The sequence below is a fragment of the Protopterus annectens genome, chromosome 6.part0, assembly GCF_019279795.1.
Source record: "Protopterus annectens isolate FY-2018-M chromosome 6.part0, PAN1.0, whole genome shotgun sequence".
Classification (NCBI taxonomy): Eukaryota; Metazoa; Chordata; order Ceratodontiformes; family Protopteridae; genus Protopterus; species Protopterus annectens.
This window is the reverse complement of record NC_056737.1, coordinates 95074763-95102648: the sequence shown is the minus strand read 5'-3', so window position 1 is coordinate 95102648 and position 27886 is coordinate 95074763. Positions and strand designations below refer to the sequence as shown.

Here is a 27886-nt window from a genome sequence, read left to right as displayed (position 1 = left end):
GGTTCCAGCAATTTGAATGCAGCTGTTACTATACCAACTGAAGACATGGCAGAAAATGGGGTGGGGTGGGAAAACAGTTTCAACAGAGATCTAAGCAACAACTAACAGTACAAACTTTAAAACAAAAAAAAATTATCAGCTCTGTATATTTGCCGATCAGTCTCTCAGAACAGTGAGACAACAGTTTCAACAGAGATTTAAGCAACAATTAACAAACTCTATAACCAAAAAAATATACTCAGCTCTGCATATTTGCAGATAATCTGTAAGGCAGTCTCTCAGAACACAGGTTCCAGCAATTTGAATGCAGCTGTTACTATACCAACTGAAGACATGGCAGAAAATGGGGTGGGGAAAACAGTTTCAACAGAGATCTAAGCAAAAACTAACAGTACAAACTTTAAAACCAAAAAATATTCTCAGCTCTGTATATTTGCCGATCAGTCTCTCAGAACAGTGAGACAATAGTTTCAACAGAGATCTAAGCAACAATTAACAAACTCTATAACCAAAAAATATACTCAGCTCTGTATATTTGCAGATAATCTGTAAGGCAGTCTCTCAGAACACAGGTTCCAGCAATTTGAATGCAGCTGTTACTATACCAACTGAAGACATGGCAGAAAATGGGGTGGGTGGGGAAAACAGTTTCAACAGAGATCTAAGCAACAACTAACAGTACAAACTTTAAAACCAAAAAAATATTCTCAGCTCTGTATATTTGCCGATCAGTCTCTCAGAACAGTGAGACAACAGTTTCAACAGAGATCTAAGCAACAATTAACAAACTCTATAACCAAAAAAATATACTCAGCTCTGTATATTTGCAGATAATCTGTAAGGCAGTCTCTCAGAACACAGGTTCCAGCAATTTGAATGCAGCTGTTACTATACCAACTGAAGACATGGCAGAAAATGGGGGTGGGGTGGGGAAAACAGTTTCAACAGAGATCTAAGCAACAACTAACAGTACAAACTTTAAAACCAAAAAATATTCTCAGCTCTGTATATTTGCCGATCAGTCTCTCAGAACAGTGAGACAACAGTTTCAACAGAGATCTAAGCAACAATTAACAAACTCTATAACCAAAAAATATACTCAGCTCTGTATATTTGCAGATAATCTGTAAGGCAGTCTCTCAGAACACAGGTTCCAGCAATTTGAATGTAGCTGTTACTATACCAACTGAAGACATGGCAGAAAATGGGGGTGGGTGGGGAAAACAGTTTCAACAGAGATCTAAGCAAAAACTAACAGTACAAACTTTAAAACCAAAAAAATATTCTCAGCTCTGTATATTTGCCGTTCAGTCTCTCAGAAAAGTGAGACAACAGTTTCAACAGAGATCTAAGCAACAATTAACAAACTCTATAACCAAAAAATATACCCAGCTCTGTATATTTGCAGATAATCTGTAAGGCAGTCTCTCAGAACACAGGTTCCAGCAATTTGAATGCAGCTGTTACTATACCAACGGAAAACATGGCAGAAAATAGGGGTAGGTGGGGTGGGGAAAACAGTTTCAACAGAGACCTAAGCATCAACTAACAGTACAAACTTTAAAACCAAAAAAATATCCTCAGCTCTGTATATTTGCCAATCATTCTCTCAGAACAGTGAGACAACAGTTTCAACAGAGTTCTAAGCAACAATTAACAAACTCTATAACTAAAAAAATATACTCAGCTCTATATTTGCAGATAATCTGTAAGGCAGTCTCTCAGAACACAGGTTCCAGAAATTTGAATGCAGCTGTTACTATACCAACTGAAGACATGACAGAAAATGGGGTGGGGTGGGGAAAACAGTTTCAACAGAGATCTAAGCAACAACTAACAGTACAAACTTTAAAACCAAAAAATATTCTCAGCTCTGTATATTTGCCGATCAGTCTCTCAGAACAGTGAGACAACAGTTTCAACAGAGATCTAAGCAACAATTAACAAACTCTATAACCAAAAAATATACTCAGCTCTGTATATTTGCAGATAATCTGTAAGGCAGTCTCTCAGAACACAGGTTCCAGCAATTTGAATGCAGCTGTTACTATACCAACTGAAAACATGCAGAAAATTGGGGTGGGATTGGGGAAAACAGTTTCAACAGAGATCTAAGCAACAACTAACAGTGCAAACTTTAAAACCAAAAAATATTATCAGCTCTGTATATTTGCCGATCAGTCTCTCAGAACAGTGAGACAACAGTTTCAACAGAGATTTAAGCAACAATTAACAAACTCTATAACCAAAAAAATATACTCAGCTCTGTATATTTGCAGATAATCTGTAAGGCAGTCTCTCAGAACACAGGTTCCAGCAATTTGAATGCAGCTGTTACTATACCAACTGAAGACATGGCAGAAAATGAGGGTGGGGTGGGGAAAACAGTTTCAACAGAGATCTAAGCAACAACTAACAGTACAAACTTTAAAACCAAAAAATATTCTCAGCTCTGTATATTTGCCGATCCGTCTCTCAGAACAGTGAGACAACAGTTTCAACAGAGATCTAAGCAAAAATTAACAAACTCTAAAACCAAAGAAAATATACTCAGCTCTGTATATTTGCAGATAATCTGTAAAGCAGTCTCTCAGAACACAGGTTCCAGCAATTTGAATGCAGCTGTTACTATACCAACTGAAGACATGGCAGAAAATGGGGGTGGGGAAAACAGTTTCAAAAGAGATCTAAGCAACAACTAACAGTACAAGCTTTAAAACCAAAAAAATATTCTCAGCTCTGTATATTTGCCGATCAGTCTCTCAGAACAGTGAGACAACAGTTTCAACAGAGATCTAAGCAACAATTAACAAACTCTATAACCAAAAAAATATACTCAGCTCTGTATATTTGCAGATAATCTGTAAGGCAGTCTCTCAGAACACAGGTTCCAGCAATTTGAATGCAGCTGTTACTATACCAACTGAAGACATGGCAGAAAATGGGGGTGGGAAAACAGTTTCAACAGAGATCTAAGCAACAACTAACAGTACAAACTTTAAAACCAAAAAATATTCTCAGCTCTGTATATTTGCCGATCAGTCTCTCAGAACAGTGAGACAACAGTTTCAACAGAGATCTAAGCAACAATTAACCAACTCTATAACCAAAAAATATATACTCAGCTCTGTATATTTGCAGATAATCTGTAAGGCAGTCTCTCAGAACACAGGTTCCAGCAATTTGAATGCAGCTGTTACTATACCAACTGAAGACATGGCAGAAAATGGGGTGGGGTGGGAAAACAGTTTCAACAGAGACCTAAGCAACAACTAACAGTACAAACTTTAAAACCAAAAAAATATCCTCAGCTCTGTATATTTGCCAATCATTCTCTCAGAACAGTGAGACAACAGTTTCAACAGAGATCTAAGCAACAATTAACAAACTCTATAACCAAAAAAAATATATACTCAGCTCTGTATATTTGCAGATAATCTGTAAGGCAGTCTCTCAGAACACAGGTTCCAGCAATTTGAATGCAGCTGTTACTATACCAACTGAAGACATGGCAGAAAATGGGGTGGGGTGGGGAAAACAGTTTCAACAGAGATCTAAGCAACAACTAACAGTACAAACTTTAAAACCAAAAAATATTCTCAGCTCTGTATATTTGCCGATCAGTCTCTCAGAACAGTGAGACAACAGTTTCAACAGAGATCTAAGCAACAATTAACAAACTCTATAACCAAAAAAATATATACTCAGCTCTGTATATTTGCAGATAATCTGTAAGGCAGTCTCTCAGAACACAGGTTCCAGCAATTTGAATGCAGCTGTTACTATACCAACTGAAGACATGGCAGAAAATGGGGGTGGGGTGGGAAAACAGTTTCAACAGAGATCTAAGCAACAACTAACAGTACAAACTTTAAAACCAAAAAATATTCTCAGCTCTGTATATTTGCCGATCAGTCTCTCAGAACAGTGAGACAACAGTTTCAACAGAGATCTAAGCAACAATTAACAAACTCTATAACCAAAAAATATATACTCAGCTCTGTATATTTGCAGATAATCTGTAAGGCAGTCTCTCAGAACACAGGTTCCAGCAATTTGAATGCAGCTGTTACTATACCAACTGAAGACATGGCAGAAAATGGGGGTGGGGTGGGGAAAACAGTTTCAACAGAGATCTAAGCAACAACTAACAGTACAAACTTTAAAACCAAAAAATATTCTCAGCTCTGTATATTTGCCGATCAGTCTCTCAGAACAGTGAGACAACAGTTTCAACAGAGATCTAAGCAACAATTAACAAACTCTATAACCAAAAAAATATACTCAGCTCTGTATATTTGCAGATAATCTGTAAGGCAGTCTCTCAGAACACAGGTTCCAGCAATTTGAATGCAGCTGTTACTATACCAACTGAAGACATGGCAGAAAATGGGGGTGGGGTGGGGAAAACAGTTTCAACAGAGATCTAAGCAACAACTAACAGTACAAACTTTAAAACCAAAAAATATTCTCAGCTCTGTATATTTGCCGATCAGTCTCTCAGAACAGTGAGACAACAGTTTCAACAGAGATCTAAGCAACAATTAACAAACTCTATAACCAAAAAAAATATACTCAGCTCTGTATATTTGCAGATAATCTGTAAGGCAGTCTCTCAGAACACAGGTTCCAGCAATTTGAATGCAGCTGTTACTATACCAACTGAAGACATGGCAGAAAATGAGGGTGGGGTGGGGAAAACAGTTTCAACAGAGATCTAAGCAACAACTAACAGTACAAACTTTAAAACCAAAAAAATATTCTCAGCTCTGTATATTTGCCGATCAGTCTCTCAGAACAGTGAGACAACAGTTTCAACAGAGATCTAAGCAACAATTAACAAACTCTATAACCAAAAAATATACTCAGCTCTGTATATTTGCAGATAATCTGTAAGGCAGTCTCTCAGAACACAGGTTCCAGCAATTTGAATGCAGCTGTTACTATACCAACTGAAGACATGGCAGAAAATGGGGGTGGGGTGGGGAAAACAGTTTCAACAGAGATCTAAGCAACAACTAACAGTACAAACTTTAAAACCAAAAAATATTCTCAGCTCTGTATATTTGCCGATCAGTCTCTCAGAACAGTGAGACAACAGTTTCAACAGAGATCTAAGCAACAATTAACAAACTCTATAACCAAAAAATATATACTCAGCTCTGTATATTTGCAGATAATCTGTAAGGCAGTCTCTCAGAACACAGGTTCCAGCAATTTGAATGCAGCTGTTACTATACCAACTGAAGACATGGCAGAAAATGGGGTGGGTGGGAAAACAGTTTCAACAGAGATCTAAGCAACAACTAACAGTACAAACTTTAAAACCAAAAAAATATTCTCAGCTCTGTATATTTGCCGATCAGTCTCTCAGAACAGTGAGACAACAGTTTCAACAGAGATCTAAGCAACAATTAACAAACTCTATAACCAAAAAAATATACTCAGCTCTGTATATTTGCAGATAATCTATAAGGCAGTCGCTCAGAACACAAGTTACAGCAATTTGAATGCAGCTGTTACTATACCAACTGAAGACATGGCAGAAAATGGGATGGGGGTCGGGTCGGGAAAACAGTTTCAACTGAGATCTAAGCAACAGCTAACAGTCAAACCTTAAAACCAAAAAAATTCTCAGCTCTGTATATTTGCCGATCAGTCTCTCAGAACAGTGAGACAACAGTTTCAACAGAGATCTAAGCAACAATTAACAAAGTCTATAACCAAAAAATATACTCAGCTCTGTATATTTGCAGATAATCTGTAAGGCAGTCTCTCAGAACACAGGTTCCAGCAATTTGAATGCAGCTGTTACTATACCAACTGAAGACATGGCAGAAAATGGGGTGGGGTGGGGAAAACAGTTTCAACAGAGATCTAAGCAACAACTAACAGTGCAAACTTTAAAACCAAAAAAATATTCTCAGCTCTGTATATTTGCCGATCAGTCTCTCAGAACAGTGAGACAACAGTTTCAACAGAGATTTAAGCAACAATTAACAAACTCTATAACCAAAAAAATATACTCAGCTCTGTATATTTGCAGATAATCTGTAAGGCAGTCTCTCAGAACACTGGATGTTCTTCATCTCACATTGCTGCAGTCATAACTTATGGGTAGTCCGCTGTCCTCGGTCGGCCCGAATACCAAAGTATTAGGCTGACGTCGGTCATGGGTGCTCAGATCTGACATCAGAGCATCAGGGTATTAAAGCGCATGACCGACGTCATATCCTCAGTCTTTTTTGCCGCATGGTCCGATGCAGAAGCAGCGTTTGCAAGTGCCGTTCGGCGTTCTGAAATTTTCGTATACTGAGTTTCAGACCGAAACCAAGTTGGGCTAAGTACCCCGTTGGGGAATATTTTTTTTTTTTCTTGCCTCTGTTAATTCCGGATGTCAGAAAAAGTGAATAATTGTATTTCTTGTGGGAAACAGATACCGCATAGGGATTACCACTCTCTTTGTATTCCTTGTTTGGGACCTGAGCACACGTGTCGGGTGTCGCTTTTGTGCTAGGTTTAATAAGCGCACCATTAAACGTAGATTAGATTGCGCTAGGCTTGTCTTCAGTAAGCGGTGTAATTATAATATGCCGTCGGATCCTCCGACGCCCGCTACCGCGAAGAAGCGCAAAGAAAAATCTTTAAAGTCTAGGCAGGAGGAGTCGTCAGTTCCGGACGCCGGTTCTTTAGAAACTACGGTGGAATCTGTGGATCCAGCCGAGGTTTCAGTTGAGTCTCAGGGGGAGGCTTTAATTTTGCAAGATGTGGCCTCTCAGGAGTCAGGTCAGGCTGAGGGGGCCTCTCAAGTTGCTGTTCTCCCTTCCTTGCCTAAGGTGGTTAGGCCTTCTCCCTCTATCTCTAAGGCTCCTTCCAAAGGCAGGCCTGGTTTGCCTTCCACGGGTGTCAGTCCTAGTTCTGCAGGTTCTGTGCCTAAAAAACACATGCTTAAAATGGCAGAAGATTTAATTTCTTTAATCAGAGGTTCTATGCCCCTCCTGATAAGAGGCCTAGGGTGGAGCCAGAGGTGGAAAGTTTGGAGCAGGCTTCAGATTACTCAGAGTCTTGGCTGAAGACATTCAGGATTTTCCTCCTTTTTCTGATTCAGGCATGAGGATTCCACTCCTTCTGCTTCTCCTCCAGAGGATTTTTTTTTCAGAAACCCTGCATTCTATGAGGGAGCATTTTAAATGGGAAGGTCAGGATTTCTCAGATTCGAAAGAGGCTTAGGGAATTTTTGTTTTACCACTGCATAGGCCCTTGGCTATACCTCCTGTTTTGGATGTTGTTCAAGACGTTTTCTCGAGGCTTCCCTTAATCCAGACTCTTTGCCTCCTGCGCCAGTTAAGCCAGATAGGTATTACAGAGTGCCTGAGGCTCATAAATATCTGTATAAGAGTCCAAGGGCTGACCCAGAAACTATTAGCCAGGGACCTAAGGGTGTCAGGGCTTCTGTTGTAAAGAATCCAGTTCCTATGGATAAAGATGCTAGAGCTTTGGATAGATGGGGTAAGAAAGTGTATACCTCTTCCACTTTAGCAATGAGGGCTTTGAATTGCCAGTTTCATATGTTGAAGTACCAGAATTTTCTCCTTACTCAGCTAAAATCTAAAGTGGATGCTTTGGCAGAGGGCATAGAGTGTAAGGAATTACAGGATTTGGTACATGCCTCTGAACAGGTGGGTAAGCATTCTTTGCAGTGTGGTTTCGATGCTTTACAGGCTTCTTCCAGGGTGGCTGCCACTGGTTCAGTTATTCGCAGGCACGCCTGGCTTAAGGATCAGAATTTGTCAGAGCATGTTAAAACTAGAATTTTGGATGCTCCTTTACAGTCTGAAGTTTTGTTTGGTTCTCCTGTGGAGTCTGTCTTGAAGAAAATGGAAGACAAGGCTAAGTCTATGCAGACTGTTAAAGATTTTTTGCAGTTGCAGCCTCCTAAGTTTAGCAGGAATTGGCCTACTAAGGGATGGGCTTATCCTTCTTCTGATTTACAGTCTAGGGGTAGATCTAGACGTGGTAGGGGCAGAGCTCAGAGTTCTTTCAGGCCTAGAACATGGAGTTCACCTGCACAATCTACAGGTGTGGGCAGGGGCCAGTCCTTTCGTAAACAGGCCCAATGACCTGCATCTTCAGCTGCCAGATTCTTCCTGTCTGGCAGCTCCTTTGGGAGGAAAGTTGGCACTCTTCAAGCAAAACTGGCTATTAATCACCCAGGACAAATGGGTGTTGGACATTATAGACCGAGGCTACAAGTTTTATTTCCATACATTGCCTCCTTTCAGAGGCATGCCAGACGTTCTTCCTCAGCAAAGGGTAGAGGCTCACAAGCAGATTTCTTTACTTCTTCAAATGGGGGCTATACAACAGGTCCCTCTGTCAGAAGTGGGCCGAGGATTTTATTCTCGCCTGTTTCTAGTACCAAAGAAAGGAAACACTTGGAGGCCGATTTTGGATTTATCTATCCTCAACACATACCTGGACATTCCAAAATTCAAAATGTTGACGTTGCAACAACTTCAACCTCTGTTGGGCAAAGATCACTGGATGGTAACTGGATCTCGAAGAGGCTTACCTTCATGTTCCTATCAGGCCCAGTTGCAGGAGATACCTGCGTTTTCGGGCTGGGACTTTACATTATCAGTTCTCTGCATTGCCCTTTGGCTTATCTACTGCGCCCAGGGTGTTCACAAAGGTTCTGGCTCCAGTGATAGCCTTCTTAAGGTTAAGAGGAATACAAATTTATCCTTATTTGGACGATTGCCTGATTCTTGCTCAAGACAAGTACGAACTTCTTCATCATCTACAGTATGTGATGGCAGTGTTAAGGTGCCTAGGGTATTCTGTGAGCGAAACAAAGTCCAGTCTAGTACCCTCTCAGGAAATGTGCTTTCTGGGTGTGAGACTGAATACAGCTTCCCAGATGGCCTTTTTGACCCCGGACAAGCAAAAGAACCTAACACTTTACTTCCATCAATTGTCTCTACGGTCCAGGCTGACTGCAAGGACAGTCCTTCAAGCCTTGGGGTTCATGGCATCTTGTATTCTGGTGCTTCCCAATGCCAAACTGCATATGAGGAAGCTACAATGGTATCTCAAATGTATGGACACAACACTGCCAAGATCTGGACACTGTCATTCAAATAATACCTTGCATTCAAAAGGAATTTTTGTGGTGGGCTCAGGAATGTCACCTAAACAAGGGACTCTCTGTGACCCGACCAGAGGCGAGTCAGATTTTAACGACAGATGCCTCGGACAAGGCTTGAGGAGCACATCTCAATGGAAAATGGGTTCAAGACACGTGGCCTGCCAGACTTCAACATTTACATATCAACTTGAAGGAGATGTTAGCAGTCCAATTTGCATTTATGGCTTTCAAGGATTTACTTCACCCAGGGCAAGTGTTGATTCAAACAGACAACACAACTGTCATGTGGTACATCAACAAGCAAGGGGGAACCCATTCGTACCCTCTTTGCAGACAAGCAATGATTTTGTGGGAGACTGCTCTCAGTTTACACCTCAATCTTCAGGCAAGGTTTCTACCAGGAGCACAGAACTCCTTAGCAGATGTTTTGAGCAGACAGATAGTGGATCCCCACGAGTGGAAATTGGATCCTCATGTATTTCGAAAATTGACAGTGATATGGGGGACTCCAGACATAGATCTGTTCGCTTCTCCACTAAATTTCCAGTTGCCAAAGTTTTGCACAAAAGTGTTTCATCCCACAGCTTGGAAAGTGGATGCTCTATCATTCAGTTGGAGCAATCTTCACGTCTACGCCTTTCCGCCTCTGCCTCTCCTCCCCAAGGTACTCTTGAAGGTCAGACAAGACAAGCCCTCCATGATTTTGATAGCTCCAGATTGGCCTCGACAGCACTGGTACCCTCTGCTGAGGAGTTTTGTACGGGAGCCTCCATGGCCTTTGCTTTCAATTCTGCACCTTTTGTCTCAGGAGGGCAATCATTTCCTCAATGTCAGGATTCAGTCCCTGCATCTAACAGCCTGGCGTATTCTGTTCTAGAACCTGGAGGGTCACAGCTTCCACAACAAGTTTTGAATGTTATTTTGGAGGCCAGAAGGCCTAGTACAAGGAAAGTTTATGCTTTTAAATGGAGGAGATTTTTAATTTGGAGCAAAACAAAGAGCTTTGATGTTTCCAGGCCTGATTTAAGTGTTTCTCTTCAATATCTTACAGAATTATTAGACAAGGGTTTGTCTTTCTCCTCTATAAAAGTTCATGCTGCAGCCATTTCTGCTCACTATGACTGTGACCCACCATTATTCTCTCATCCTTTGTTTAAGCAATTTCTTAGAGGGGCAAAGAACATAAGACCCCCACGTAGAGCTCCTACTCCTGCCTGGGATCTCAATTTTGTGTTGGAAAAACTTACTTTACCTCCTTTTGAACCTGCAGCTACTGCCGAGTTAAAGTTTTTGTCTTGGAAGACTGCTTTGTTCTTGGCCATTACGTCTGCTAGAAGGGTTTCTGAATTACAGGCTCTTATGGCAGTTGAACCCTTCCTAATTTTTCATAAGGATAGGGTATCTCTGCGTACTAACCCTACTTTTATGCCTAAAGTGGTTTCAAATGTAGCCTTGAACCAATCAATTCATTTGCCTACTTTTTATGCAGATCCCCAAAATAAAGGAGAGAAAATTTTGCATACTTTGGATATTCACAGGCAGTTGCGTTATTATTTGAGCAAGACTAAAGGGTTCAGACAGTCTCAGCAGTTGTTTGTTTCTTTTGCTTTGGGTTCTCAGGGGAAACCTGTTTCAAAACAAACTATTTCTAAGTGGATTGGTCTTTGTATTGCTTTTTGTTATTCTCATCATGGTAAGGAGATTCCGGCTGGAATCAGACCTCACTCCACTAGGGCTACTGCCACTTCTACTGCTTTTTAAGGAGTAGCTACTAAAGATATTTTGGAAGCAGCTACTTGGAGTTCAGTGCACACTTTTTCTAAACATTACCATCTTCCCCTTTATTCCAAATCTAGGGCTGGATTTGCCACTGCAATCTTACAGGGCATTTTGGCAGCTCCCAATGCTTTATGATTTTGCCAGCCTCCCTTTACCTCTGCTTTGGGATTCTACCCATAAGTTATGACTGCAGCAATGTGAGATGAAGAACATAGTACAGTTTTGTACCTACCATAAATGTAGATGTTCGAAGATCCACATTGCTGCAGTCCAATTTACCCTCCCTCCTTCCCCTCTGTAGTTAGGAATGGTTGTATGGTTTGGGTGGTAGCTGTTATTTATACATGCTTTTTGGGAAGTCTTCTATTTTTGGCTGTGGCCTTTCTTTTTAGGGCCTTCTGACATCTGGGGCAAGAAAAGACTGAGGATATGACGTCGGTCATGCGCTTTAATACCCTGACGCTCTGATGTCAGATCTGAGCGCCCATGACCGACGTCAGCCTAATACTTTGGTATTCGGGCCGACCGAGGACAGCGGACTACCCATAAGTTATGACTGCAGCAATGTGGATCTTCGAACATCTACATTTATGGTAGGTACAAAACTGTACTTTCCAGCAATTTGAATGGAGTTGTTACTGTACCAACTGAAGACATAGCAGAAAATGGGGATGAGGCGGGGAAAACAGTTTCAGCAGAGATCTAAGCAACAACTAACAGTACAAACTTTAAAACAAAAAAGAATTCTCAGCTCTGCACATTTGCTAATCAGTCTCTCAGAACAGTGAGACCGCAGTTTCAACAGAGATCTAAGCAACAATTAACCAATTCTATAACCAAAAAATATATACTCAGCTCTGTATATTTGCAGATAATCTGTAAGGCAGTCTCTCAGAACACAGGTTCCAGCGATTTGAATGCAGCTGTTACCATACCAACTGAAGACACGGCAGAAAATGGGGGTGGGATGGGGAAAACAATTTCAGCAGAGATCTATGCAACAACTTACAGTACAAACTTTAAAACCAAAAAAAAATTTTCAACTCTGTATATTTGCCTATCAGTCTCTCAGAACAGTAAGACAACAGTTTCAGCAGAGATCTAAGCAACAGTTAAACTCTTTAACCAAAAAATATACTCAGCTCTGTATATTTGCAGATAATCTGTAAGGCAGTCTCTCAGAACACCGGTTCCAGCAATTTGAATGGAGCTGTTACTGTACCAACTGAAGACATGGCAGAAAATGGGGGTGAGGTGGGGAAAACAGTTTCAGCAGAGATCTAAGCAACAACTGACAGTACAAACTTTAAAACCAAAAAAATACTCTCAGCTCTGTATATTTGCCAATCAGTCTCTCAGAACAGTGATACAATAGTTTCAACAGAGATCTAAGCAACAATTAACAAACTCTTTAACCAAAAAAATATACTCAGCTCTGTATATTTGCAGATAATCTGTAAGGCAGTCTCTCAGAACACAGGTTCCTGCAATTTGAATGCAGCTGTTACCGTACCAACTGAAGACATGACAGAAAATGGGGATGGGATGGGGAAAACAGTTTCAACAGAGAACTAAGCAACAACTAACAGTACAAACTTTAAAACCAAAAAAATATTCTCAGCTCTGTACTTTGCCTATCATTCTCTCAGAACAGTGAGACAACAGTTACAACAGAGATTTAAGCAACAATTGACAAACTGTATAACCAAAAAAATATACTCAGCTCTGTATATTTGCAGATAATCTGTAAGGCAGTCTCTCACAGCACAGGTTCCAGTTATTTGAATGCAGCTGTTACTATACTAACTGAAGACACGGCGGAAAATGGGGGTGGGATGGGGAAAACAGTTTCAACAGAGATCTAAGCAACAACTAACAGTACAAACTTTAAAACCAAAAAAATATTCTCAGCTCTGTACGTTGCCTATCATTCTCTCAGAACAGTGAGACAACAGTTACAACAGAGATTTAAGCAATAATTGACAAACTCTATAACGAAAAAAATATACTCAGCTCTGTATATTTGCAGATAATGTGTAAGGCAGTCTCTCAGAACACAGGTTCCAGTTATTTGAATGCAGCTGTTACTATACCAACTGAAGACATGTTAGAAAATGGGGGTGGGATGGTTTCAACAGAGATCTAAGCAGCAACTAACAGTACAAACTTTAAAACCAAAAAAATATTCTCAGCTCTGTTTATTTGCCTATCATTCTCTTGAACAGTGAGACAATAGTTTCAGCAGAGATCTAAGCAACAATTAACAAACTCTATAACCAAAAAAATACCCAGCTATGTATATTTGCAGATAATCTGTAATGCAGTCTCTCAGAACACAGATTCTAGCAATTTGAATGCAGGTGTTACCGTACCCACTGAAGACATGGCAGAAAATGGGGGTGGGGTGGGGAGAACAGTTTCAACAGAGATCTAAGCAACAACTAACAGTACAACCTTTAAAACCAAAAAAAAAATTGTCAGCTATTTATATTTGCCTATCAGTCTCTCAGAACAGCGAGACAGCAGTTTCAACAGAGATCTAAGCAACAATTAACAAACTCTATGAACAAAAAAAATATACTCAGCTCTGTATATTTGCAGATAATCTGTAAGGCAGTTTCTCAAAACACAGATTTCAGCAATTTGAATGCAGCAGTTACAACTGAAGAGATGGCAGAAAATGGGGGTGGGATGGGGAAAACAGTTTCAACAGAGATCTAAGCAACAACTAACAGTACAAACTTTAACACCAAAAAATAAATTCTCAGCTCTGTATATTTGCCTATCAGTCTCTCAGAACAGTGAGACAACAGTTTCAACAGAGATCTAAGCAACAATTATCAAACTATATAACCAAAAAAATATACTCAACTCTGGATATTTGCAGATAATCTGTAAGGCAGTCTCTCAGAACACAGGTTCCAGCAATTTGAATGCAGCTGTTACTGTACCAACTGAAGACATGGCAGAAAATGGGGGTGGGGTGGGGAAAACAGTTTCAACAGAGATCTAAGCAACAACTAACAGTACAAACTTTAAAACCAAAAAAAAAATTCTCAGCTCTGTATATTTGCCTATCAGTCTCTCAGAACAGTGAGACAACAGTTTCAACAGAGATCTAAGCAACAATTAACAAACTCTATAACCAAAAAATATACTCAGCTCTGTATATTTGCAGATAATCTGTAAGGCAGTCTCTCAGAACACAGGTTCCTGCAATTTGAATGCAACTGTTACTATACCAGCTGAAGACATGGCAGAAAATGGGGTGGGATGGGGAAAACAGTTTCAACAGAGATCTAAGCAACAACTAACAGTGCAAACTTTAAAACCAAAAAAATATTATCAGCTCTGTATATTTGCCGATCATTCTCTTGAACAGTGAGACAATAGTTTCAGCAGAGATCTAAGCAACAATTAACAAACTCTATAACCAAAAAAAATACCCAGCTCTATATATTTGCAGATAATCTTTAATGCAGTCTCTCAGAACACAGATTCCAGCAATTTGAATACAGGTGGCACTGTACCCACTGAAGACATGGCAGAAAATGGGGGTGGGGAGAACAGTTTCAACAGAGATCTAAGCAACAACTAACAGTACAACCTTTAAAACCAAAAAAAATTCTCAGCTCTGTATATTTGCCTATCATTCTCTCAGAACAGTGAGACAACAGTTTTAACAGAGATCTAAGCAACAATTAACACTCTATAACCAAAACAATATACTCAGCTCTGTATATTTGCAGATAATCTTTAAGGCAGTCTCACAGAACACAGGTTCCTGCAATTTGAATGCAGCTGTTATGTACCAACTGAAGACATGGTAGAAAATGGGGGTGGGATGGGGAAAACAGTGTCAACAGAGATCTAAGCAACAACGAACAGTACAAACTTTAAAACCAAAAAAATATTCTCAGCTATGTATATTTGCCTATCAGTCTCTCAGAACAGTGAGACAACAGTTTCAACAGAGATCCAAGCAACAATTAACAAACTCTATAACCAAAAAAATATACTCAGCTCCGTATATTTGCAGATAATCTGTAAGGCAGTCTCTCAGAGCACAGGTTTCAGCAATTTGAATGCAGCTGTTACTATACCAACTGAAGAGACGGCAGAAAATGGGGGTTGGATGGGGAAAACAGTTTCAACAGAGATCTAAGCAACAACTAACAGTACAAACTTTAAAACCAAAAAAAATTCGCACCTCTGTATATTTGCCTATCAGTCTCTCAGAACAGTGAGACAACAGTTTCAACAGCGGTCTAAGCAACAATTAAACTCTATAACCAAAAAAATATACTCAGCTCTGTATATTTGCAGATAATCTGTAAGGCAGTCTCTCAGAACACACGTTCCAGCTATTTGAATGCAGCTGTTACTATACCAACTGAAGTCATGTTAGAAAATGGGGGTGGGATGGGGAAAACAGTTTCAGCAGAGATCTAAGCAGCAACTAACAGTACAAACTTTAAAACCAAAAAAATATTCTCAGCTCTGTATATTTGCCTATCATTCTCTTGAACAGTGAGACAATAGTTTCAGCAGAGATCTAAGCAACAATTAACAAACTCTATAACCAAAAAAATACCCAGCTATGTATATTTGCAGATAATCTGTAATGCAGTCTCTCAGAACACAGATTCCAGCAATTTGAATGCAGGTGTTACCGTACCCACTGAAGACATGGCAGAAAATGGGTGTGGGGTGGGGAGAACAGTTTCAACAGAGATCTAAGCAACAACTAACAGTAAAACCTTTAAAACCAAAAAAAAGTCAGCTATTTATATTTGCCTATCAGTCTCTCAGAACAGCGAGACAACAGTTTCAACAGAGATCTAAGCAACAATTAACAAACTCTATGAACAAAAAAATATACTCAGCTCTGTATATTTGCAGATAATCTGTAAGGCAGTTTCTCAAAACACAGATTTCAGCAATTTGAATGCAGCAGTTACTATACCAACTGAAGAGATGGCAGAAAATGGGGGTGGGATGGGGAAAACAGTTTCAACAGAGATCTAAGCAACAACTAACAGTACAAACTTTAACACCAAAAAATAAATTCTCATCTCTGTATATTTGCCTATCAGTCTCTCAGAACAGCGAGACAACAGTTTCAACAGAGATCTAAGCAACAATTATCAAACTATATAACCAAAAAAATATACTCAACTCTGGATATTTGAAGATAATTTGTAAGGCAGTCTCTCAGAACACAGGTTCCAGCAATTTGAATGCAGCTGTTACTGTACCAACTGAAGGCATGGCAGAAAATGGGGGTGGGGTGGGGAAAAGAGTTTCAACAGAGATCTAAGCAACAACTCACAGTACAAACTTTAAAACCAAAAAAAATATTCTCAGCTCTGTATATTTGCCTATCATTCTCTTGAACAGTGAGACAATAGTTTCAGCAGAGATCTAAGCAACAATTAACAAACTCTATAACCAAAAAAAATACCCAGCTCTATATATTTGCAGATAATCTTTAATGCAGTCTCTCAGAACACAGATTCCAGCAATTTGAATACAGGTGGCACTGTACCCACTGAAGACATGGCAGAAAATGGGGGTGGGGAGAACAGTTTCAACAGAGATCTAAGCAACAACTAACAGTACAACCTTTAAAACCAAAAAAAATTCTCAGCTCTGTATATTTGCCTATCATTCTCTCAGAACAGTGAGACAACAGTTTTAACAGAGATCTAAGCAACAATTAACACTCTATAACCAAAACAATATACTCAGCTCTGTATATTTGCAGATAATCTTTAAGGCAGTCTCACAGAACACAGGTTCCTGCAATTTGAATGCAGCTGTTATGTACCAACTGAAGACATGGTAGAAAATGGGGTGGGATGGGGAAAACAGTGTCAACAGAGATCTAAGCAACAACGAACAGTACAAACTTTAAAACCAAAAAAATATTCTCAGCTATGTATATTTGCCTATCAGTCTCTCAGAACAGTGAGACAACAGTTTCAACAGAGATCCAAGCAACAATTAACAAACTCTATAACCAAAAAAATATACTCAGCTCCGTATATTTGCAGATAATCTGTAAGGCAGTCTCTCAGAGCACAGGTTTCAGCAATTTGAATGCAGCTGTTACTATACCAACTGAAGAGACGTCAGAAAAAGTGGGTTTGGTGGGGATAACAGTTTCGACAGAGAACTAAGCAACAACTAAAAGTGCAAACTTTAAAACCAAAAAAGTAGCACCTCTGTATATTTGCCTATCAGTCTCTCAGAACAGTGAGACAACAGTTTCAACAGCGGTCTAAGCAACAATTAAACTCTATAACCAAAAAAATATACTCAGCTCTGTATATTTGCAGATAATCTGTAAGGCAGTCTCTCAGAACACACGTTCCAGCTATTTGAATGCAGCTGTTACTATACCAACTGAAGTCATGTTAGAAAATGGGGGTGGGATGGGGAAAACAGTTTCAGCAGAGATCTAAGCAGCAACTAACAGTACAAACTTTAAAACCAAAAAAATATTCTCAGCTCTGTTTATTTGCCTATCATTCTCTTGAACAGTGAGACAATAGTTTCAGCAGAGATCTAAGCAACAGTTAACAAACTCTATAACCAAAAAAATACCCAGCTATGTATATTTGCAGATAATCTGTAATGCAGTCTCTCAGAACACAGATTCCAGCAATTTGAATGCAGGTGTTACCGTACCCACTGAAGACATGGCAGAAAATGGGTGTGGGGTGGGGAGAACAGTTTCAACAGAGATCTAAGCAACAACTAACAGTAAAACCTTTAAAACCAAAAAAAAGTCAGCTATTTATATTTGCCTATCAGTCTCTCAGAACAGCGAGACAACAGTTTCAACAGAGATCTAAGCAACAATTAACAAACTCTATGAACAAAAAAATATACTCAGCTCTGTATATTTGCAGATAATCTGTAAGGCAGTTTCTCAAAACACAGATTTCAGCAATTTGAATGCATCTTTTACTATACCAACTGACGACATGGCAGAAAATGGGGTGGGATGGGGAAACAGTTTCAACAGAGCTCTAACCGACAACTAACAGTACAAACTTTAACACCAAAAAATAAATTCTCATCTCTGTATATTTGCCTATCAGTCTCTCAGAACAGCGAGACAACAGTTTCAACAGAGATCTAAGCAACAATTATCAAACTATATAACCAAAAAAATATACTCAACTCTGGATATTTGAAGATAATTTGTAAGGCAGTCTCTCAGAACACAGGTTCCAGCAATTTGAATGCAGCTGTTACTGTACCAACTGAAGGCATGGCAGAAAATGGGGGTGGGGTGGGGAAAAGAGTTTCAACAGAGATCTAAGCAACAACTCACAGTACAAACTTTAAAACCAAAAAATAAATTCTCATCTCTGTATATTTGCCTATCAGTCTCTCAGAACAGCGATACAACAATTTCAACAGAGATCTAAGCAACAATTAACACACTCTATAACCAAAAAAATATACTCAGCTCTGTATATTTGCAGATAATCTGTAAGGCAGTCTCTCAGAAGACAGGTTCCTGCAATTTGAATGCAGCTGTTACTATACCAGCTGAAGACACGGCAGAAAATGGGGCTGGCATGGGGAAAACAGTTTCAACAGAGATCTAAGCAACAACTAACAGTACAAACTTTAAAACCAAAAAAATATTCTCAGCTCTGTATATTTGCCTATCATTCTCTTGAACAGTGAGACAATAGTTTCAGCAGAGATCTAAGCAACAATTAACAAACTCTGTAACCAAAAAAAATACCCAGCTCTGTATATATGCAGATAATCTGTAATGCAGTCTCTCAGAACACAGATTCCAGCAATTTGAATACAGGTGGTACTGTACCCACTGAAGACATGGCAGAAAATGGGGGTGGGGAAAACAGTTTCAACAGAGATCTAAGCAACAACTAACAGTACAACCTTTAAAACCAAAAAAAAAATTCTCAGCTCTGTATATTTGCCTATCATTCTCTCAGAACAGTGAGACAACAGTTTTAACAAAGATCTAAGCAACAATTAACACTCTATAACCAAAACAATATACTCAGCTCTGTATATTTGCAGATAATCTTTAAGGCAGTCTCAGAACACAGGTTCCTGCAATTTGAATGCAGCTGTTATGTACCAACTAAAGACATGGCAGAAAATGGGGGTGGGATGGGGAAAACAGTGTCAACAGAGATCTAAGCAACAACGAACAGTACAGACTTTAAAACCAAAAAAATATTCTCAGCCATGTATATTTGCCTATCAGTCTCTCAGAACAGTGAGACAACAGTTTCAACAGAGATCTAATCAACAATTAACAAACTGTATAACCAAAAAAATATACTCAGCTCTTTATATTTGCAGATAATCTGTAAGGCAGTCTCTCAGAACACAGGTTCCTGCAATTTGAATGCAGCTGTTATGTACCAACTAAATACATGGCAGAAAATGGGGGTGGGATGGGGAAACAGTTTCAACAGAGATCTAACAACAACTAACAGTACAAACTTTAAAACCAAAAAAATATTTTCAGCTCTGTATATTTGCCATCATTCTCTTGAACAGTGAGACAATAGTTTCAGCAGAGATCTAAGCAACCATTAACAAACTCTATAACCAGAAAAAAATACCCAGCTCTGTATATTTGCAGATAATCTGTAATGCAGTCTCTCAGAACACAGATTCCAGCAATTTGAATGCAGGTGTTACTTTACCCACTGAAAACATGGCAGAAAATGGGGGTGGGGTGGGGAGAACAGTTCAACATAGATCTAAGCAACAACTAACAGTACAACCTTTAAAACAAAAAAAAAATTCTCAGCTCTTTATATTTGGCTATCATTCTCTCAGAACAGTGAGACAACAGTTTCAACAGAGATCTAAGCAACAATTAACAAACTCTATGAACCAAAAAAATATACTCAACTCTGTATATTTGCATATAATCTGTAAGGCAGTCTCTCAGAACACACATTCCAGCAATTTGAATGCAGCTGTTACTATACCAACTGAAGACATGGCAGGAAATGGGGGTGGGATGGGGAAAACAGTTTCATTAGAGATCTAAGCAACAACAGGCAGTACAAACTTTTAAACCAAAAACATATTCTCAGCTCTGTATATTTGCATATAATCTCTAAGACAGTCTCTCAGAACACAGGTTTCAGCAATTTGAATGCAGCTGTTACTTTACCAATTGAAGACACGGCAGAAAATGGGGGTGGGATGAGGAGAACAGTTTCAACAGCGATCTAAGCAACAACTAACATTACATATTTTAAAACCAAAAAAATATTCTCAGCTCTGTATATTTGCCTTTCAGTCTCTCTCAGCTCTGTATATTTGCCTATCAGTCTCTCAGAACAGTGAGACAACAGTTTCAGCAGAGATCTAAGCAACAATTAACCAACTCTGTAACCAAAAAAATATACTCAGCTCTGTATATTTGCAGATAATCTGTAAGGCAGTCTATCAGAACACAGGTTCCAGCACTTTGAATGTAGCTGTTACTATACCAACTGAAGACACGGCAGAAAATGGGGGTGGGATGAGGAAAACAGTTTCAACAGAGATCTAAGCAGCAACTAACAGTACAAACATTAAAACCAAAAAAATATTCTCAGCTCTGCATATTTGCCTATCATTCTCTTGAACAGTGAGACAATAGTTTCAGCAGAGATCTAAGCAACAATTAAACTCTATAACCAAATAAAATACCCAGCTCTGTATATCTGCAGATAATCTGTAATGCAGTCTCTCAGAACACAGATTCCAGCAATTTGAATGCAGGTGTTACTGTCCCCACTGAAGACATGGCAGAAAATTTGGGTGAGGAGAACAGTTTCAACAGCGATCTAAGCAACAACTAACATTACATATTTTAAAACCAAAAAAATATTCTCAGCTCTGTATATTTGCCTGTCAGTCTCTCAGAGCTCTGTATTTTTGCCTATCAGTCTCTCAGAACAGTGAGACAACAGTTTCAGCAGAGGTCTAAGCAACAATTAATCAACTCTATGACCAAAAAACTATACTCAGCTCTATATTTGCAGATAATGTGTAAGGCAGTCTCTCAGAACACAGGTTCCAGCAATTTGAATGTAGCTGTTACTATACCAACTGAAGAGACTGAAGACATGGCAGAAAATGGGGGTGGGGTGGGGAAAACAGTTTCAACAGAGGTCTAAGCAAAAACTAACAGTACAAACTTTAAAACCAAAAAAATATTCTCAGCTCTGTATATTTGCCTATCAGTCTCTCAGAACACTGAGACAACAGTTTCAACAGAGATCTAAGCAACAATTATCAAACTCTATAACCAAAAAAATATACTCAGCTCTGTATAATTGCAGCTAATCTGTAATGCAGTTTCTCAGAACACAGGTTCCAGCAATTTGAATGCAGCTGTTACTGTACCAACTGAAGACATGGCAGAAAATGGGGTGGGGAAAAGAGTTTTAACAAAGATCTAAGCAACAACTGACAGTACAAACTTTAAAACCAAAAAAATATTCTCAGCTCTGTATATTTGCCTATCAGTCTCTCAGAACAGTGAGACAACAGTTTCAACAGAGATCTAAGCAACAATTAACAAACTCTATAACCAAAAAAATATACTCAGCTCTGTATATTTGCAGATAATCTGTAAGGCAGTCTCTCAGAACACAGGTTTCAGCAATTTGAATGCAGCTGTTACTATACCAACTGAAGAGATGAAAGAAAATGGGGGTGGAAAACAGTTTCAACAGAGATCTAAGCAACAACTAACAGTACAAAATTTAAAACCAAAAAAATTCTCACCTCTGTATATTTGCCTATCATTCTCTTTAACAGTGAGACAATAGTTTCAGCAGAGATCTAAGCAACAATTAACAAACTATATAACCAAAAAAATGCCCAGCTCTGTATATTTGCAGATAATCTGTAATGCAGTCTCTCAGAAATCAGGTTCCAGCAATTTGAATGCAGGTGTTACTTTACCAACTGAAGACATGGCAGAAAATGGGGGTGCGGTGGGGTGAACAGTTTCAACAGGGAGCTAAGCAACATCTAACAGTACAAACTTTAAAACCAAAAAAATATTCTCAGCTCTCTATATTTGCCAATCAGTCTCTCAGTACAGTGAGACAACAGTTTCAACATAGATCTAAGCAACAATTAACAAACAAAGAAATATACTCAGCTCTGTATATTTGCAGATAATCATGAGGGCTATTCAACTGGTACCAGAAGAGGAAAAGGGACAAGGTTTCTACTCTTGACTTTTTGTGGTACCCAGGAAAGACAAATCATGATGTCCATTCCTGGACCTGTCTGCTCTAAACACCTTTCTGGAGATTCCAAAATTCAAGATACTGACTCTTCACCAATTACTTCCTGTGCTAGGCAAAGATGCCTGGCTGGCAACACTAGATTTAAAAGAAGCGTACCTGCACATCCCAATCAGGGAATCTTGCAGAAGATACTTACGCTTCAAAGCAGGCTGCACGTATTATCAGTTCTCTGCTCTGCCCTTTAGCTTGTGTACTGTACCCAGGGTATTCACAAAGTGCCTGGCTCCACTTATTGCATTTTGCAGGCAAAGATGTATTCAAATATACCCATACCTGGATGATTGTCTAATTCAGGCAGAAAGCCAGGGCATACTTTTGAATCATCTTGCATTTGTAAAAAGGGTTCTAACTTGTCTGGGGTACATCATAAACGAATAGAAATCACAACTGGTACCCTGTCAATAAATTACATTCCTGGGAGTAAGCTTGAATACAACTTCCCAGATGGCTTAACTCACGCCAGAAAAGCACATTCATGTGGTAACCTATTTCAAACAAGTGGCCACAAAAACCCTGCTAACTGCAAGACAAATACTGCAAGCCTTGGGGTTCATGGCCTCCTACATTCTTCTAATTCCATATGCAAGACTGCATATGAGGAAACTACAGTGGTATCTAAAAAGCCTATAGAGTCAACATTCTCACAGCCTGGAAACAATGATTCCTCTCGTACCTTGCCTATGCTTAGAGTTCCTCTGGTGGGCAGAGGGCTGCCACCAAAACAAGGGACTACCATTCACACTAACCCTTCCACCCAAACCCTAATAACAGATGCATCAGACTATGCATGAAGGGCTCATCTGTCAGGGAAGTGCATTCAGGGCAAATGGAACCCAAGTCAAATGCACCTATATATCAATCAAAAAGAAATGTTAGCTGTACAGAATACTGAGACAGCCTTCAAGGACTACATTCTTCCAGGACAACTAATGGTAAAGACGGACAACACCATGCTTATGTGGTACATAAACAAGCAGGGGGGTACACATTCCTAACCCCTCTGCCGACTAGCAGTGGCATTGTGGAACACAGCCTTGAGCTACCAAGTGCACCCACAAGCTCATTTCCTGCTAGGAAAATTAAATACAATGGCAGATGGACTAAGCAGAAACCTCATGGACTTACACGAATGGAAACTGGAACCAAGGATTTTCAACATATTGATAAGCGAATGGGGGAGCACAGACATAGATCTATTTGCCTCCCCCCAGAACTACCAGTTGGACAAGTTTTGCAAAAGGACTCCCCACAAACAAGCCTGGAAAGTGGATGCTCTGTCCTTCATATGGAAAAACCTATCAGTCTACACCTTTCCCCCCACTGCCTCTGATCTCCAAAGTTCTACTAAATGTCAAACAGGACAAACCAAGGATGATCTTGATTGCTCCAGACTGGCCGCACCAAAACTGGTGTCCCCTCTTCCACAGTGTGTCGCATGGCACCTGCCTCAGACCCCTTCCCTGCTGTCTCAGCAGGAGAACCAAATTCTGCACCCTCAGCTTCCAACATTGAACCTTGCAGCCTGGCTAATCACTTAAATTCACCCTTATCATCCCTCAGCAAACCTGTGATGGATGTCATCTTAGAAGCAAGGAGACCGTGTACTAGAAAATCTTAAAATCTTATGCTGAAATATGGAAAAGATTCTGTGCCTGGAGCCAGTCTTAAGGGATGAGCACAGCAGCACCCAATTTACCTCAGATTTTGCAATACTTAACTGAGATGCTTCACAAGGCCTGTCTTTTTCCTCCATTAAAATTCACGCCTCAGCCATTTCAGCTCATTATAACCAGAGGGACCAAAAACTTGAGACCACCCAGGAGAGCTCCGACTCCTGCCTGGGACCTTAACTTTGTATTTGAGAAACTCACTCTACCTTTTTTCGAGCCAGCTGCTACTGCAGATTTAAATTTTCTTATTTGGAAAACAGCTTTCCTTTTAACAATCACTTCAGCTAGAAGGATATCTGAATTACAGGCCCTTATGGCAGTGGAGCCTTTCATCATCTTTCATGCGGGTAGGGTATCACTCAGGACCAATCCATCCTTCAAGCCCAAAGTGGTATCCAGTGTGGCTCTTAATCAGTCTATTCATTTGCCAACCTTCTTTCCCAATCCACAGAACAAAGGGAAACGGATTCTGCATTCCTTGGGATGTGCAAAGACAACTTAGATTCTACTTGGACAGGACTAAACCTCGAAGAAAATTTGGTAGCATTTGCTGCAGGGGCAGGGGGAAGGCTATTTCAAAACAAACCATCTCTAAATGGATAATCCATTGCATTCATTTCTGCTATAAGCACCATGGAAAACCTATCCCCCAGGGGATCAGATCTCACTCCACCAGGGCTGCATCTACTTCTGCAGCCTTCCTCAGAGGTGTTCCTACCAGGGACATCCTAGAAGCTGCTACCTGGAGTTCTGTGCATACTTTCACCAGGCATTATTATTTGCCAATTTTCTCTAAATCCAGAGCTGGCTTTGCAGCTGCTGTCTTGCAGGGCCTTATAGCCGGCCCTAATGCTATATAAACTCCTCCTCCCAACCATAGCTTTGGGAATCTACCCAAATGTAATGACTGCAACAGTGAAACACGAAGAACATAGTACAGTTGTGTATGCTTAACATAAATGAAAATGTTTGAGTGTATTCACTGTTGCAGTCCTGGTTACCCTCCCTCCAACCGTCTAATTTCTTCTGGCTGTACCTCTACTTTCCTTTACTATGTGTAAAAGCTTTTTTGGGTGTATTTGCTTTTTGTTGGAGGTATACCTTTGTGTTTTTATGTTTATTTCCTCCCCATTTGGGGGGCACCTGACATCTGGGGCAAGAAAAACTGATGTAATGGCGTCGGCTGCATGTTTTATACCCCTGACGACCTGATGTCATGGAAGAAGGGACAGCAACCGACGCAGGACCCAAGACTTTGTTAATCAGGCTGACTGAGGGCAACCTGTAAGCAGATTACCCAAATGTAATGACTGCAACAGTGAATGCACTCGAACATCTACATTTATGGTAAGTGTACACAACTGTACTTTGCTGCTGATGGGGTATTAAGTTATAAGCTGCCCTGGGATAGATGGCAAAATGTGATAGAGATCCTGAGGTATGCTACCAAACCATGGAGGTGCAGGTTTTTTTACGGCAGGGTTTGTTTAAATATTTCTACATTCCATCCAGGATGAGTTATCAGATTCTTGGAATTTATCTAAAATAATGGAGGTGCACCAAGGATTCCTTGGTGATTGGGAGCATATCATTTGTCCCTGTAATTATGGAGGTGTGCCAGAGAATTCCTTGGTGAGTCGAAGCATATCATTTGTCCCTATAATGTTGTAGATGCAGCAGAGGATTCTTTGGTGAATGGGAGTATATTATTTCAAAATGTCCATATAATGTTGGAGGTGTACCAGAGGATCCCTTGGTGATAGGGAGCATATCATTTGTCCCTATAATTTTGGAAGTGTACCAGAATATCCTTTGGTGATAGGGGCATATCGTGTCCTTATAAAATTGGAAGTATACCAGAAGATCCCTTGGTGATTGGGAGCATATCCTTTTGGAATATCACAGTTTAGAGGGTATTAAAAGGGAGATAAAACAGTAGTGTCATCATTCGTGGCAGGAGGAGGTTGCATTTGGCCAGACTGTCTTTCTGGCAAGTTTTGATTTTTAACCGAAATTAGATAAGTCACAAAGTTCCTCGCTTAACCTATTAAGCTGTCTACTTAACAGCTTAGGCTATGGCTGTAATTTGGCTCATAGAAAACAACAATGTTTAAATACTTCTCTTTGTCGATGATTTAAAACTGTATAGCTAATCAGATGAGGAACTGAAAACACAACTGCAAGTTGTCAAAACTTTTTCAGGTGATATAGGAAATGTAATTTGGTCTTGATAAATGTAAAAAAGCAACCTTTAAAGCAGGAAAACTGCAGCAGCAAGAAAACATCAGTTTGGGTCAAGAATGTGATATAAAAGAACTTGAGCAAGAGGGAGTGTAAAAATATTGGGGAATTGAAGAAAGATCAACAATAAAACATGAACAAATGTGAATAAAACTTAGTAAGGAATACTTTAGAAGACTTAAATTAATCCTGAAAACAGTGTTGACATCTAGGAACAAAAGTCAAGCTATAAACCAATTTGCTGTTCCTGTCCTAAATTACAGTTTTGGAGTGATTGACTGGCCCCAAAATGTGTTGGATAGATTAGACAGGAAAACAAGAAGGATGCTTCATGCTCACCAAATGATTTATAAAAATCATTGTATACCAAGATTATATATTCCCTGTTCCAAAGGAGGGATGGGACCTCCTTGAAATTGATTACATGTATAGATCTGCTATTGTGGGACTGCACACATATCTGCTGACCTCACAATACCCAAACATAGTGAAAGTTTTGAAACATGAGGAGAGCAAGTCTAAGATGACTTCCCTGCTTAGTCTAGCAGAAGCAAATCAGAGTCAAGCAGGAATGGAAATTAAACCAGAAGTAGATAAAAATCAAGCAGCAACTGCATGTGCCAAAAAAAAAACAAAAGAAAGAATATAAGGGGAAGGGCCAGATGAGAAGGCAAGAAACATGGAAAATGCAGAAATATAGCAGCAAGTATAGAAAACTTCTGTAAGAACCTCATGTTGATCAGGATCAAATGCAGGAATGGTTAAGGAGAGGCAAATTTAAACCAAGAGATGAAAGGTTAATATTGGTGGCCCAAGATAGTGGGCTACGTATACATGGGTTTACAAAATCCATTGAACTTGTGGGAGAAACAGGGTCTATATCACATAGTCGAAGCCTTATAACTTTGAACACATATTGTTCGAACCGTTATGTTCGAAGTTACAAAACTTCGTCTATGGATAAAAAAAAAAAAAACGGAAAATAAACTGTTTTAAGCAAGCCCCCCTGCACCCCCCACACATCCCTACTACTTAAATCTACCAACTTTGAGATCGCACCCCATTGAACAAAATGAAAACCTCCGCTTATGGAGATTTCCATTGAAACATTCAAACTTTTACAAATTCGAACCTATGGTCTCAACCATATGAGGTTCGAACTTGTAAAAGTTTGACTACGTGATAAGAACCTGGAGAAATAGACAAATGTAGGATGTGAAGTTGTTCACTGTCACATTCATTCTTACTGATGGGCTCGGAGCCGATCCTCAACTCTGAGTTGGCCAATTTGCAAAGCTCGAGGTCTCTAACAGCTCGAGGCCAAAGCCCTATCCTACAATGCACCACTACATTCCCCAGAATTTGTTTTCCACTGCAACTGATCATGCGTTTCTCTGCAGCTCAGGCCGTTGGAGAGAGAAGTCTAATATTTTCTGCTATTATTTTCTGATTAGTTACCTTTTTGCTAGTTAATTAGGTTTGTTATAGGATTATTGTTAGGACAGTTTATCCATTTTTCGGATTTTATATCCTTCTTTGATATACATCTATATCTCTCTCTAGTTTTTGGGAATTGGGCCTGTTTTCTTCTTTGTGTAGTTGTTTGGCTTATTTGCCCTATCCAAAGCTGAGTTAGGTTTTTGTAGTTTTCTGCAATTTTTTGTTAGCCGGTTAGGCTGTTAGCTGTTTGTTGGCTGTTTTCCATTGTTTATCTTAGC

The 27886-nt window shown here is 39.6% G+C and overlaps 1 protein-coding gene across 2 annotated transcripts in view; it reads left to right on the top strand.

The window, feature by feature from the left end:
- GPATCH2L (G-patch domain containing 2 like) overlaps nt 1–27886 on the top strand; it is a 2618649-nt gene that overhangs the window by 1968370 nt on the left and 622393 nt on the right. The gene's annotated exons all lie outside the window — the stretch shown is intronic.